This window comes from Molothrus aeneus, unplaced genomic scaffold, assembly GCF_037042795.1.
Source record: "Molothrus aeneus isolate 106 unplaced genomic scaffold, BPBGC_Maene_1.0 scaffold_35, whole genome shotgun sequence".
Taxonomy (NCBI): Eukaryota; Metazoa; Chordata; class Aves; order Passeriformes; family Icteridae; genus Molothrus; species Molothrus aeneus.
The window spans coordinates 363518-379385 of record NW_027099016.1 but is presented as its reverse complement, the minus strand read 5'-3'; the positions used below and the strand labels follow the sequence as shown (position 1 = coordinate 379385).

Genomic DNA, 15868 nt, shown 5'->3' with positions numbered 1-15868 from the left:
TTATTCCTTGTATTTTACAGTGCGTGACAAAATTAATAGACAAGTCACTTAAGAGTGTATTTTTGTTTGAATGGATAGGGGGAGGTATGGGGAATAAAACAAAAAGTACAGTGGAACTGATGAAGGGGCCTGATATCTTAGGCCTGATTGAGAAGAAACTGTGGGAGGGACAGACACAGATTAAGGCTCCCTGGGCAAGAGGGGACCAAGAAACAAGATGTGAAACTTAGTGATAAGATAATGTTACCAGGTGACCTGATGTCCTGAAGAATGTATAACCAATGGGAAATTGTTACAAAAAATGGAGCCCTATATAACTACCATACAAGTAAAACCCCATATAAATCCCTGGCATACTCAATAAAATTGGCTTCTGATCTAAACTCAGATGTCCCCATCTCTCCATCATCATTAATCCCCCTAGGTGGGGGGAAGATGTTGGAGAGATTCCTTTCCCTTCTCTTTGTCCTGATGTGATTTGGTCGGTAATAAATTCACTCCCTGTGCCCAGGCTGGGTCTGTTCTCCCTGTGCCAGTGCTCGGGGTGGGATTTGTCCCATTCCTTCTCTCAACTCCCAGGCCTCTCCACAGGCAACAAGAGAATGCAATGAACAAGGATCAGCCAATCAGAGAGAGCAGTTCTGATGACTCACCAGTTGCTGGGCAGACCCACAGCACCCAGTGTTCCCTGGCCCCCACCCTCCCTGCTCAGTCACAGCCCCAATCCTCCCTGCGCAATCACAGGAGGTCCCAGTCAGGTGCAAGGCCACGGGAAGGGGCTGCAGCTGCCACTGGCTCAGGAGCTCTGAGGGCAGAAAAAAGGGGGTGACACCGGGATGGGGGACACTGGCAGGGCTTCCCTTAATGGTGCCTCCATTTGTGTTGGCCCAAGTGAGAGCTTCTGGAGAATCTCTTCCCACACACAGGACACTCATTGGGCCTCTCCCCAGTGTGGATGTGCCTGTGGGTGACGAGGGTGGAGTTGCGCCTGAAGCCCTTCCCGCAGTCGGGGCAGTGGAAGGGCCTCTCCTCAGTGTGAATCTGCTGATGTACTGAAGCACAGACAGACAACTCTTCAACTAATTAAAGTTGAAAAGAAGGGTATTTTATCGCAGTGCTGGACATATAAGGAATCATTTCCAAATGGATGTGCAAGGAGTTGCAGACTCCTGCTCTCTATTTATACAGAAAAGGTTTTACATATCCAAGCAGTTTCTAAGGATGCATAATATAGAATCATTACCTGCCTACTTTGTATTATAATCAGCTGAATATCTAATATGGCTGTGCAACTGTACTCCCTTAATTGGGTCTGTGGGATTTTGAAATAAGGGAATGGGCATATGGGAAGAAGAAAGCTCTCTTCCTCATGGTAAACTCTTCACCCATGGCGAGTTTGCAGGACTTTTTGATCTGCTGGTCATGGTCCAAGCCTCTCCAAACTGATTATTCTTAAGGCAAGATATTTCTATGGTCTCTGCTCCTCCGCAATTGCTACATCTATCCCTGTCACTCCGAGCTTTACTTTCTAATATATTTGTTACTCTTTCACTAACCTATGTGATTTTTGCTAGCTAACTTACCTTCTTAACTAATTTTAAAATCTTAACTAAAATATGTAATCTTCTACTATCTCATTTATACTCCCAGTTAGCTCCTCGACTTACCACAGTTTTCAATTTTCGTAAATACATTTCCAGCTGATCCCTTGACTCATTATGATGAGATTGGAGCTGCTCAGAAACCACTTCCTACACTCGGGACACTCATAGGTTCTCTCCCCAGTGTGGATCTTGCAGTGATTGATGAGGTTGGAGCTCCACCCAAAGCCCTTCCCACACTCCCCACACTTGTAGGGCCATTTCCCCATGTGGATCACCTGGAGCCAGATCACATCTGAGCTCCAGAGCTCCGGCTGAAGCCCTTCCCACATTCCAAGCACTTGTGGGGTTTCTGCCAGCCACGAGTTGTCTCCACCACCTCTGAGTTCTGAATCAATCTCTGGCTGCCTTCTGGACACAGGGGGCATCTTTCCTCCTCACAGCTGCCAGGGCTGGGTTTGCAACCCCTCCTTGTGTGGGATCTCCAGGGCTTATCCTCCCCATTGGATTCCCATGCCATGGAGCTGCTCAAAACGGCCTTTTCCATGAGGTTCTGCAGCAGGGATTTGCTCTCCCTGGTCTCCATCTGCAGCTCAGTGCCTGGGGAAGGAAAGGAAAGAAGAGGAAGGAATGAGGAAGGAAGAAGGACAGAATGAGAAGGGGAAGGAGCTGTGGACAAGGACAGGATGGGATTTGCCTCTGTGCCAGAGGGAAGGGGAAGGAGATCCCCCCAGTTCATCCCTGGCAGGACGGCATTGGTAGCGGGGTTGTCCTGCAGCCAGAGGAAATGTTGGGCTGAGACATGAAACAGAGGAGAGGGGGAAAGGGGCAGTGACTTCCTCCTTGCCTGCCTCAGTGTCCCAGGCCATCTTCCTTTTCCTCGCAGCCTCCTCCAGCTCCATCCAGACAAAGATTGGGATTGACAAATCCTGGCTTGGGGGAAAAACAACAGGTGAGGCCCTTGGTCCTGCTTCCCAAGTCCAGCTCAAAAAGTAACTGCCCTGTTCACAGTTGGATGGGCCCAGACCCTGCTCATCTCCAGCCTCCCCCACCCCTCCAGGCTGACAGGATCCCCCAGCTCCAGGATTGGCCTTCGTTGCTCTCCCCACTCTGATGCCAATCAGAGTCCCAACACCAATGTCCCCCCCAGCTGGTACCACTGCCCCAGCCAGTACAGACAGTTTGCTACAGGAACCTTCCACAGTTCTCCAAAGGGGCATCTGTGTCTCACCCTTGGGGCCCTGCAAGATCCAAACATCCCCTCCCCTGAAACAAACCCTCCCAGAGATCCTCCAATGGATTTGGGGTGAGTTCCCCCTCCCCACTCACCTGTGAGATCTGGGGGGATAGGTGCTGCCAGGGCCAGGGGAGCTGCAGACTCAGCGGGCGAGTGGGAAAACAGCGTGGTTCTGCTGCGGCTCCTCCTCTTTCTATTCTTCTTCCTGCTCTTCCTTTGCCCATCCTCCGCTTCTTCTCTCCCTCCTCTTCCTATTGCTCCTCCTCTGTGCCCAATCCAGATCCTCCTTTCACACCCTTCTCTCTCCCATGGCTGCAGCATTTGGGTGGAGGGAACCAGGGAAACCCCCATGAGCCCCCCAGGGATGGGCAGGGGGCTTGGGAATCCACCCAGTGCAGATCCATTCCCCTCCAGAGCCCCAGGGAATCACTCCAGGGATCAAGCGATGGGGACACAGTGGGATCCCCACGGAACCACCCTTTTTCTATCCTATCCCCAACTTTCCCCCCCTCTCCCATCATTCCCCCAACCCAAGGACCCCTCCCAACTCAATCTGGGGATCCCATCCCTCTCCCACTCTGAATCCTCTTTTTCCCTGCACTCCCACCCCTTTCCCATCGTGCCTTCAGTTCCACCTCTCGTCCCTTTTTGGTTTTGGGGGATGCAGGTCCCTCCTGCTCAGTCTGGGGGGTCACATCCCCCCTTTCCCTCAATTCTGGCAGCTCCTAGCTGCTTTTTCCTGGGAAGAATCCCTCAGTTTTGGGACTTTTGGGGTGTAGTTTAAGAGTGTGACAGCTCTGTCTGGCTTTCCCTTCCCTGCTGTGGCCTCTCAGCTGCCCCTGACACCCTGGGGGTGCTGGGATTTCCCTCCTGGGGACAAAGATGTTCATCCCCTTCCAGGAGCCCAATGCCCAGCTGGGGCTCCAGTTCAGGGGGTCCTTGAGCAGCTGCCCCAGAACCTCCCCCAGGGTCTCCCAGCACAGCCAGAGCCACTTGGCCTGGGGTCCCCAAAGGCCTCAGCAAGCCCCAAATCCCTCCCAGGAACCCTCAACTCCCTCAAACCCAGCATCCCCCACATCCCCTGCAAGTTCCCCCCATGGCACCAGCCATGGCCATGTCCCCACATGTCACTGGCCATGTCCCACCATGTCCTCACCCACGGCTGTCTCCCCACCATGTTTCCATCCCTGTCATTGTTCCCCACATCTCCATCCATGCCTGTGTCCACCCACATCCCCATGAATGGCTATGTCCCCCTCCATGTCCATGCGTCACCATGTTACTCTCCATGTCTGTCCCACCATATCTGTGTTCTACCATGACTACACCCATGTCTTAGTTCAATGTCTACTTTTACACCAAGACTGCATATTTTAAAGGGATGAAGAGAAATTAAAAGAAAATCAAGACCAAAAGAAAAGGATTTCAGTGTCCATGCTGGCTGAGCATCCACATGCTTGGGTAGAAGGCAAGAACCTTTTCTGGTGGAGTTTCTATCCCACTGTCTCCAAAATCTTAGTCTTTTCCCCAGTTTTCCACCATTTGGCTACGGAAGACACCTTTGGGCAATAGGAAATCAAAATCATGTAATCCCTGAAGTTAGAAAGGACCTTGTCCTGGTTCAGGGCAAATTTGGGAGAGAACCCCCAAAGGAGTTTCTCTAGAAAGCAGATTCAATCAGCCCCTCCCCCAACTGCTTCAGGAAAAATAAAATAACTCTTTGAAGAAAAGTGGAAAAAACTGTTTATTATACAATAAAACCTAAACAATATTAAACAATAAAACCTCTTGCTGCTCTAAAAGAGAGACAAACTCACCAAGTCCCTCTGTGGGCTGTAGCTCAGGTCACTCAGTCCCTTATCAGTCCCTCTGGTGCTGGAAATGCCGCAGCCCAGGCCCGGCCTGGTGGGGCACAGGTGTGAGCTGCCCGTGCTCTTCTGGTGTTCAGGCCACAGCAGGTTTAAACAGGTCCAAAGAAAAGGGCAAAAAACCCACAGTCCAGAGAACTTCTTTGCCTCAGCTAGCTAAAACTAACTAAAAGCAAAGGAGAGCTCTGTCCCGCTGTCTGTCCATCCGCAGACAACACAGTATAGGAGCAGGAATGTGGAGGAGTGAGTGCAGTTTCTGAAAACAAACAGCATGCTGCTTCTCTACCCCTTCACTCTCAGGACAGGTCTTGAAGTTACAAAACTTATTATTCAGCATAAACAGAACAGACTGAGGATACAAACATCATATAGTCCACTCCGAACATATCTTCAACACCATTCAGTAGTCCCTGATATCACCAGAAGATAGGATTGAATGCAAAAGATTTTATGGGGATGAAAGTCAACAAATCTGCCCTCCCCAAGGAATTCCCATTGTAGGTCTGTGTCCCAATGGATGTTCCTGCTGCTGGGTTTATCTAGCTGCCCACAGGGAACCAGGAAGATGTGGAGCCTCCAAGCCAGGTGTCTTCCCAACACGGATCACCAGGACCATGGATCACCAGGGCTCTGCCCAACAACGCTCACTGGGGATCATTCAACATGGATCGTCTCATGGGGGACAGAGCTGGAGCAGCACACAAAGCTTTTCCTACACTTGGGGCACTCACAGGGCTTCCCTTAGTGGCGCCTCCGTTGGTGTTCTGTCAAGTGACAGCTCTGTGAGAATCTCATCCCACACTCAGGACACTCGTAGGGCCTCTCTCCAGTGTGGATGCGCCGGTGGATGGTGAGTTTGCAGTTTTGCTTGAAGCCCTTCCCACAGTCGGGGCAGCGGAAGGGCCTCTCCTCTGTGTGAATCCGCTCATGTTTGAGGAGATCGGAGCTCCTGTGAAACCTCTTCCCACACTCAGGACACTCGTAGGGCCTCTCCCCAGAGTGGGTGCGCTGGTGTTTTCTCAGGTCAGAGTTCCACCCATAGCTCTTCCCACATTCCAAGCAGGTGTAGGGCCGTTCCCCCGTGTGGATGACCTGGTGCCGAATTAGGGCTGAGCTTCCTCTGAAGCTCCTCCCACATTCCCCACACTCAAAGGGCTTTTCCCCAGTGTGGATCTTCTGGTGTTCCGTCAGGTAGCCCTTCTGGCTGAAGCTTATCCCACACTCCCCACACTCATAGGGCTTTTCCCCAGTGTGGATCACCTGGTGTCGTATCAGTTGGCCCCTCTGCCTGAAGCTCTTCCCACATTCCCCACACTCAAAGGGCTTTTCCCCAGTGTGGATCCTCTGGTGTTGGATCAGGATGGAGTTGTGGCTGAAACTCCTCCCACATTCCCCACACTCAAAGGGCCTCTCCCCAGTGTGGATCACCTGGTGCTGCCTCAGGGTGGAGCTCCAGCTGAAACATTTCCCACATTCCAAGCACCTGTGTGGCTTCTCCCTGCCATGAGGCTTCTCCACCAGCTCCAAGCTCTGGCTGGATCCCAGGATGCATTCCTGGCTCACAGGGGCTCTTTCCTCCCCAGAACTCCCTGGGCACGGTTTGCAGCCCCTCTTCATGAGGTACATTCGGGTCTTTTCCTCCTCTTCCATCAGGCCACACCCTGGGAATTAAAAATCCTGGTTTGCAGAAAAAATCAAGAGGAGAGCAGCTTGGACTGGGAAAGCCTCCATGCCCAAGTTCATCTGGGAAAGTCAAAAATCCTTTAAACATCAAGATGCAGATCAAAAACTTCCCCAACATCAATATTCAGCAAAAACCCCCTCCAAAATACAGAGATTCAGCCCTCACAAAAAACAAAAGCACCAACATTTGCCCAGTAAAGCTCAGAAACCCCAAGATTCAGCCTCTGTGAAAATCATGGATTCCCCCTCCCCTGGTCACCTGCTGCATACGGACAAAGCTCCTGGGGCTGGGGGGGAGGCTGCAGATACAGGGAGAGGCAGAACCGTGTGGTGCCGCCTCTTTCTGCTCCTCCTCCTCCGTTCCTGCTCTTCCTCACACTCTTCTTCCTCCTACAACTCCTCCTTCTCCTGCACAATCCCACCTTTTCCTCCCATGTCCAGGGTTTCACCATTTTGTTCTTCAACCCTGCTTCTCCTTCCCTTCTCCTCCTGCCCCAGGCCCAGCACCCGCTGCCGGCTCCCTCTTGCCCCCAAACCCACAGCATCCCATGGCAGGGGCAGGGATGGAGCTGGGGCAGGTCGGGCTGGGGCAGCGCTGGGCTCTCGGCCGCTCCCGCCCGCACTCGGTCCCCACTGCAACCGCTCCCGCCAGGACAGCGCGGGGGGCCCGGCCTTGGCGCTGCCCCACTCCCACCTCCCCAAATTCCCCTCGAGGGGGGCGCTGGGGCCGAGGGGGGCGCTGGGCGCAGGTGGGGAACGCTGAGAGCTGCGGGTCTGCCTGGCAACTGCTGAGTCATCAAAGCCGCGTGCTCTGATTGGCTGAGCGCTGCCTGAGGGCTGGGGCTGCAGCAAGGGGGGACACCCTGCTCCAGGGGGGATGTCCCACAAACGCGGGATCCCCATGAAAGGAAGAAGAGGAAAGTGTCTTTACAATCAGATGCTGTGAATCTGCTGAGAGATAGACCCAGGAACTTGTACGTAAGGAAGCGACAGGAGAAGCCATCAGTTTAAGAAAATGTTGTTAACTGATGACACAGACTGCTGCTCAGCCAAGGTCCTGCCACATTCATGAACTTCAAGAAGAACAAAGACTTCACAGAGCCATGAATATCGGTTGCTACACAAAAGTAGGGAGCATATCAAGGGGATATGTAGTAAGTGGATTGGGAAGTCTCTTCCTCTCAAGTACACCACCCAATGAGGAAAGGAAGAGGGAGATGCAGCTGGGAAAATTAGGATGAACAGGAGGCTGTGTCCTCCACCAACCGGAAAGACTCTGTAGGAAATGTCCCATGGCCTCTCCCTTTCTTTAGGAATGAAATTACTTTTACAGGACTCCTCTGTCTGCTTTGTGGACAGAATCCTCTGGTGATGTCAATTTTTCCACACAGCTTGGGACTCGTCCGGAATTCCTTCCACCGTCTGGGGCAGCGGGCAGTGAGTGCAGCTGAAGGTGCCTCACCCAGTTTGGGTGATCGGCCCCCTTGGGGGCGGCAGCACCGGGGACTGATTGGGTACCTGAGAGTGACCAGGAGACAGACGAGTGACACATCGGGAGGGCTGTGAAGAGTCAGCAGGGAGAGAGCACTGAAAATCTCATCAGTGAGTGCACTGGGATCTTTGGGGAGTGAGCATGGCAGGGCACCCATGGAGACAGAAAAGGGAAAGCCAGGAAGGGGTCCTGTGCCAAAGGGATGATGATCCCAAAATATCTCTGAAGGGTCCCTTGGGAGAAGGTTGAGGTAGATTGCACACTCCCTCAGAGGCAATTAAGGACTTGGACACCCAGGGGGGCAATAAGAGAAGTGGAGAAGGGATTTGGACAACAGGGGATGGATGGCATTGGTGTGCTGGGAAGAGACTGGGTGAAGGGGAGTGTGCATGAATATGGTTAAGGCAGGAAGCAGCAGGAAGAATCTATGTGGTAAGAAAAAGAAAAGAGGAGGAAGAGAAAAATACTGAGGATTGGGGTTTTTTTTTCAGCAGGGTCTTAGCCTCAAAATTTGCCAGCTGATCATTTGCATCCCCGGTTTCCCGGAGAGGAAAACAAGGAGGTCAGGGTTTCAGGGGGTTTCTCTGTGGGGGGCAGCGGCAGCACCGGGCGCAGAGGTGCGGGACCGGGAGCACGGGCTGGGGGCCTGGGGGGAGCTGCGGGGCCGGGCCGGGGCTGTGGGGCAGCCGGGGCTCAGCGCCGGGCGCTGCCTGACCCCACCAGCCCCGGGCAGGGCCGGCAGTGGCCCCCGGCCCCCAGGAGGCTGCGGGACGCCCCGGCCGCTGCCCGGCCCCGTGGAGCTGCCGGCCCTGCCCGCCGGGGGGGCGCCTTTGGACACTGCGGCAGGACAGGGAGCGGCTCTGGGATACGGGCTGGGGAGGGCACCCTGAGCACAGGGACGAGGAGCAAGGAACACCTGGGAAATGTGGATTATACATGGAAGGATCGAGACATTGTTTGGGTCGCTGGAAAACAAGTAATTTTGCAGAAAGCTCAGCAGCTCTCAGAGGATGAGCACCCACAGGCACTGAGGGGGGCTGCAGGAGGGACAGAAGAAGGCCCTGCAGCACTTGGGCACAAAGGCCCAGCAGGTGAATGCAAGAAGGGAGCAGCAAAAGGCCAAGCTGAAGGCAAAGGCCAGGGCAGAGTTCCTACAGCCCCTGAGGGATCAACCCCAGGGCCCAAGGGGGCCCCAGCACCCAGGGCACGGGCTCGGCCACAAGCACCCGGCAGAGGCATTGCCCTCCTCGGCAGGGGACAGCCCACCCAAACAGCCCCTGGCAAGGAATCAGGGCTCCAGCTGCAGGGCACAAGGACACTGCAAGCACAGACAGCAGCACCCTCAGGACCAGCAAGTCCACCCCTTGATGGACATGGATTGGCAGGGCTGTCACAGCTCCCATCACACCAGGGACCCTCCACACTGGAGCCCTTGAGAACATTCAGGGTGGGTTGGCATTGAGAGGAGGCCTTTCCTGATGGACACAGGGGCCTCTCAATCCACTCTGAATCTTAGACCTAATGGGCAAAATAGGAAAGGCATGGTTTAATTATTAAGGGAATAAGTGGGAAAGATGAGCAGGTATGATTTCATCAACCACTACTAGGAGATGTAGGGGATACGTTTGAAATAAATTAATTTCTTTTTCTTCCTACTTGATTGCAATTTACTGGGAAGGAATTGGTGGCTGGATTTTTATATTGTAAAAGATGATACAGAGGCTTATGATGTTGTACTTATGTGTCAAATGTCTGGCAAGGCCTATGCTGAAGTGAACCCACAAATGTGGACAGTCCAGGGAAAGAGGGAAAATTAGATATGGAGCCTCACCAAATTACTTTGAAGCAACAAGGACAAGAGGTTGCTTGTATTGATTTAAAATCAATACCCTCTTCCAAGAGAGGGAAGGAAGGGCTTACAGCTTATTACTGACTCTCTCTTAAAGGCAGGGTTTTGGAGCCAGGGATCTCTCCCTACAACACTCCAGTCAAGAAACTGGATTGATGGACACAAGGAGGAATCACAGAATTTTCAAGTGTTAAAAAGCAGATTAACTGAGGCTCCTGGCCTGGCCCTCCTAAACAGGGAGAAAGAATTTGAATTGTAGGGGGATGTTAAACAGGGCCATGCTGAAGAATTCTTGTGTTAAAATGTTTAACCCAGTGGCCAGAGTGGCCTCAATGTCTGCAGAATTGTGCAGCCACAGCTTTCATAGGAACTGAGGCCTGAAAACTGATGACAACAGGAGGATCTCCTATTGTTCACATCTGGCATCAATTACAGCTTTGACAACCAAAAGAGCCTCTAAATGGATGAGCAGGGCTCAGTTATTACAGTATGAAACTTGTTCAGTGGCGCAGGAGGATTCAGAACTGAGGACAGGGCAAGGGTTTAACTCAGCCTCCTGTTTGAACAGCCTGGAGAGGGGCTGGCAAGAAACTCAGGTGTTGTAGTGCGTTTTTATACTTTGTAATACTTTGAAGTAGTTTTGTTTTGTATCCCCATATTTTTCCCAAATGGTTTATCCCAAACTGTACCCCTCTCCCTTTACCTGTGTAATCCCTCTCCCGGGATGAGATCATCCCCAAACCCCCACCCTGGCTCTCTGTCAATCACTCAGCATCCCATCCCCTCCATCCAGAAGTTTCAGTCCAGGTCATTGAGTGATTAGCCAGAGGCCAGGGGTCAGCCCCCCAAGCCTTGCCCCATACGCTGTCCTATATGTTTATCCCCCAGCATCCATCCCTTAGGGTCACTTACAGGTTGGTAAAATGTTATCTGCTTTTGGTTTCCACCTCCCTTTAAATGTGACCTTGGCACATCTCCTGGGCTCTGGACAGGAGGCCTCCTGAGGTGCAGGAGCTCCTTTGGGACTCCTAATAAAACCTTGGATTAACCCCTGCTAAGAGTCGGCCCTTTATCTTCTACCGCTGTCTCTGGGGTCTCTTGTGCTGTGAAGGTGACCAGCCCAGGTGCCCTCAGTACCCTCGGGGCACAGAGAGTGTCTCCCCGCTGTCGGCCGTGTCGGGGCTGCCCTCCCCGGTGTCTGCCGACTCGGGACTGGCCCGGGGTTCCTGAGAGGCTCGCAGAGAGACCGAGACACCCAAGACTGCATTCAAGGGACAGAGCTCCAGACCCAGGCTGGGAGAGATTGATGAGACAATCCCTGGACTGCAGGAGAAAATGTGTTTCTGGATGGCTCTGCAAGGGCAACAGAAGGGAAAAGAGCTACAAGACAGGCTGTTATTAAGGAAGGGGAATCAGACAAAGCGCAGGTCACCGCCCCATGCTCAGCTCAACCCGCAGAGCTCTGGGTGCTTTTAAGAGCCTGGCACTGAAATGCCCTGAGCAGGAAGGCTTCAATATCTTCTGCTGACACCATGGCACCTAACAGGGGGGCAAAAGCAATTCTGACTGCTTCAGCAACCACTGCATCACTTATTAAGGTATTTCTAAAATAATTAATTCATAGAGAAGGGATTGTGGAAGCAATAGACTCAGAAAGAAGAACTCATTTTACTCAAAAGATCCTTCAGGAGGTTATGGCAGCTTTAGGAATACAATGGGACCTTCATAACCCCTGGCACCCCCAGAGCTCAGGTCAGGAGAAATAAAGAAACACTTTTGGAAGCTGGTAATAGAAACCAAGATGCCGTGGGTACAGCTTTTGCCATTGGCTATGGCAAGAAGAAGAACCAGACCCAGGGCAGATATTCAATTATCTCCCTCTGAATTGATGTCTGGAATTCCTTACCCTGGTAATTCTCCACCTTGTGCAGGGTGGAGATAAGGGATGTATGTTTCAAGCAGTCTGTGGCCAGAATCCCGTCTCTTGTGAAATCTCTCCCACAGGAAGCTGGGCTGGCACAGAGCCTGCCCTGGGACTTTGCTGTTGCCAACACCCAGCCAGGACATCGGCTCCTGCCTAAGGAGTGCAAAGCAGCACCACTGGTGGCCAAGGGGCCCATGCCAAGTGTCCCTGAGGCCAGAAACAGCCGCCAGCACAGCTGAACACGGGGGGACCCCTCAGCCTGGCCTCAGGGGCTCTGAAGCCCCGGAGATTTGCACTTCCCGCCTGCAGCAGGACCATGGGAGCCCCCACTGAGCCTGCCCTGAAGGCAACGCAGCAGCAGCCAGGGCTCCACAGCGGGCCAAGCCCCTGGGCCTGCCCACAGATCCTCTGCTCAAACCCTCGGAAATCCTGGCCACCCTCCTCTGGCACCTCCAGCCACTGCGGCCAAGCCTTGCTGCCACTGCTGCAGCTTCAGCGCTGGCTGGGCCTGCACTGCCACAGCTGCTGGGGAGCACCACGGCACAATTCCACTCTGGGGCTCACTCACACCCACACTCTGGGCTGCCTGGGATTGCATTGCTGCAAAATGTACCCATTTTGTTTCTTTTAAATCTTCTTTCTCTCAGGCTCGTTTGTCTTTGCCTTGGGGAAAGGAATTTTAAAGGTTTTATTTAAAGGATGTTACACCACTCAACAGAGATGAGTTCAACATCTCCACAGACTGGGAATAGCCCAAAAGACACCCACAGAGATAACGACCAGCAATGAAACATCAACGCCCAGCAGCAAACAGCAACCAACAGCTACCCCAGACACTGCCCCCGGCACAGCTGGAGACACCTGCTCTGGAAAAGGCTGAGAAGGACATCCAGGAGTGTGGACCTAATTAACTCCAGAGGGGAAGGAATCCGGATCTAATAGGAAACCAAATACTAAAAACTACACCACTTGGAAGCAATGAACATTAAACCAATGGATTTAGATTGGTTCAGACTACATAAAGTTTAGGAAAAAACTAATAAATCTCACGTGTCATGGAATGATCTTCTCTGCACACTCGGGCTATGTGTGGATGGAATGATGTGTGCTGCATATCTTTGCCAAAACCAAGTAATGCCTTGACTCTCTAACACTAAAGATATTGTTGGAGGGTTTTTGTTTCCCCCGCAGTTTCAGTGACAAGAATACAACATGAGAATCGTTTTTCAAAATAATCCTACTTTATATGGTTAGGTAGGTTTGGGACAGAAGTGTGAGAATCAAGTTTTGTTATGGGTTTTTCAACGTTCACCTAGAACTACTTTAAAGGTGACCATTTAACTCAGAAACAGTTAATAGTTTGTTTAAATATTGTTTAAAAAACAAACAAAAAACATCCCCCTACCTAAAACCATAACAAAACAAAAAACCAACCAACCAAACAAATAAATAAAAAACAAACAAAACCAAAAACAACAACAACTAAAAAAGCAAATTGGGGGGGGGGGGCTGCATCGCTGCTCTGGAAAAGAAGCTTCATTCCAGGCAGCCTAGAGAGGAGCTTCAGAAATGCAAATTAACCCTGCTGGGGCAAAGCCTGGACAATGTACCTGGGTCTTCCTACCCGGGGCAGGAATTGGGCTGATTCCCTCTGCCCGCTTGCACAGATGGAATTTGCACAGCTAAAGGCAGAGCCCATGGTGAGGATATCTGACTCTGCAACAGAAATTGGTACAGCTGCAAAAGGAAACAGCAAATGGAGAATGTTGTGGATGCAGCTCATTCAGCAGGTGAGCGAGGGGATGCAGGTGGCAACCAGGCCTCCTGATCCAGGAATGCCTAGAGAAGGACAGGGAATGAGGGCACTGAGAATAATTCCAAAACCAAAGAAGACTCAGTAAGAAAAAAAACAGAGTCAATGAGTCAATCTGCATGGAGATAGGGCCAGGGACTTGTAGAGAAGGAAGTAACGGGAAAAAACATCAGTTTCAGACAATAGAACAAACTGACACGGACTGCTGCTCAAAATTCCTCTAAATTCATGAACTTCGAGGAAAAGAACAAAGACTTAACAGAGCCAGGAATATCGGCTGTTCTACAAAAGTGGGGGTGCACATTAACGAGGACATGCAGTTGGCGGATCGGGAAGTCTGAACCTTCCAAGTACCTCAGCCAGTGGGCAAAGGGAGAGAGAGAATCGGCCGGGAAAATGAGGATAAAAAGGAGGCTGCGAACTACAACAATGGCAGCGAGCGCACGGCAAATGCGCCACGGCCTCTCCCTCTGCTCAGCAATAAAGTCACTTGTACAGGACTCTGTCTCCTCGGGGCACAGAAACCTCCGGCCACGTCAATTTCCCCGCACAGCCCCGGGCACGGGGCAGCCCCCTCTGTCCCAGCCACAGCAACCGGGCCGAGCCAGCGCTGCTCCGGCAGCGGCTCCTGCCGAGGCAGCGGCCGCAAGGAGACCGCGGGCAGCCGCTCCCGCAGCGCCCTCACGCCAGCGGCAACACGGGCCGGACACAGCACAACGAACCCGCCTGAGCCCCCTGCCGCCCCCGAGGCCCGCAGCGAGCCCCGAGCCCCCGCACAACCCAGCGCGGCTCCCACCTGCGCTGCGGCCGCCTCCCAGCTCCGCCGCCGTCGCCGCCGCCGCCGCCTCACCGCGCTCCGGCCGCTGCCGCCACTCCCGGGCCCGCACAGACGCTCCGCCAATGGCGCCGCTGCCGAGCCACGGCCGCTCTCAGGCCGCCACCGGGGCCCTGCCCCGCCCCGATCCCACCAATCAGCGCGCCAGAACCACGACTGACGGCACCGTCGCCCAATCGCAGCCAGGGGCGGGCTCTGCACACGGCACAGCCTCGCCCCGCGCTCTCAGGGCCCCCCGGGCTGCGTGAGGGCAGAGCCGGAGATGAGGAACAGCCCTGGAACGGGCCCGGGCCCGAGCGGGATTGAGCTGAAAACACAAACAAACTTCTCCGCACCTCCCGCCACGGCTTTCCCGAAGCACTGCGGCGCCGGTGGCTCCGGCTCAGCGGGAAGCCCTGGAGCCTCACTACTGCTACCCCTAATTAGGAGCATCAGTGCATCGTTTTGATTTCCCTCAAATAGGGAAAACTGCTCAAAACCTCTGTGGATGAGTGGGGGAGGGGAGAGATTTCTGACAGAAAACTAAAAACTCAGAGCAGGATAATGAGAAGTAAGTGAAGACCCTTAAATCCCGCTTTCCCCTACGCCTCCCTCCTTCCAGCTGCACCTCCTACCCCGGCAGTGCTGGAGACAGGGAATGGGGCCGTGCTCACTTCATGCCCCGGGGCTTCTCCCTCTGCTCAGGGACAGGAGTCGTTCCCCTGCTGCACCCTGGGCTCTCTCCCACCGGAGGCTTCTCCAGGAACTTCTCCAAGCTGAGTCCATCCCACGGGGCACAGCCCCCCTCCAAGTGCTGCAGCGTGGGTCACTGTGCCCCGGGGTCAGTCCTGCCAGGACAGGCTGCTCCAGCGGGGCCCCTCTGGCCACGGGGTCACAGCCTCCTCTCAGGCATCCCCGTGCTCCAGCGTGGCTGCTCCGGGGGCTGCAGGGGGATCTCTGCATCCCCATGGATCCGCATGGGGATCTCTGCATCCCCATGGATCTGCAGGGGGATCTCTGCATCCCCATGGATCTGCAGGGGGATCTCTGCATCTGGCACCGCCGTTTTTGGAGGCACCAGGAATAGCCTGAGCTCTGCCTGAAGCTCTTCTCACATTCCCCACACCCTTCCCGGCACAGGGAGGCTTTTACCTCCTCACAGCTCCCCAAGCTGGGTTTGCAGCCCCTCTTTGTGTGGGATTTCTGGGCCTTTTCTTCCCCGTTGGATTCCTGCGCCGTGGAGCCGTTCCAAATGGCCTCTTCCACAAGGTTCTGTGGCAGGGATTTGTTCTCCCTGGTCTCTGTCTGCAGCTCAGTTCCTGGAGGAGGAAGGACAAGGAGAGGAAGAGACAGGGAGAAGGGAAAGGGGAAAAGGCAGATGGAGAGGAAGGAAGAAGGAGGAACAAGGGAGGAAGGAGATGGGAAAGGAACGTGGATGGATGAAGGACAGAAGGGGGAGAGGGAGGAGGGCGGAGAAGGAGAAGATGGGATTTGCCTCCATGCCAGAGGGAAGGGGAAGGAGATCCCCCCAGTCCATCCCTGGCAGGATGGCGTTGGCAGTGAGGCTGTCCTGCAGCGATGCTGGGC

General features: G+C 53.5%; 1 protein-coding gene and 1 pseudogene across 1 annotated transcript in view; one reads left to right on the top strand and one right to left on the bottom strand.

Annotated features, from left to right (window-relative positions):
- LOC136570645 (zinc finger protein 135-like) overlaps positions 1–15868 on the top strand; it is a 174440-nt gene that overhangs the window by 126883 nt on the left and 31689 nt on the right. The window lies entirely within an intron of this gene.
- LOC136570660 (zinc finger protein 180-like) lies at positions 4564–14315 on the bottom strand (annotated as a pseudogene).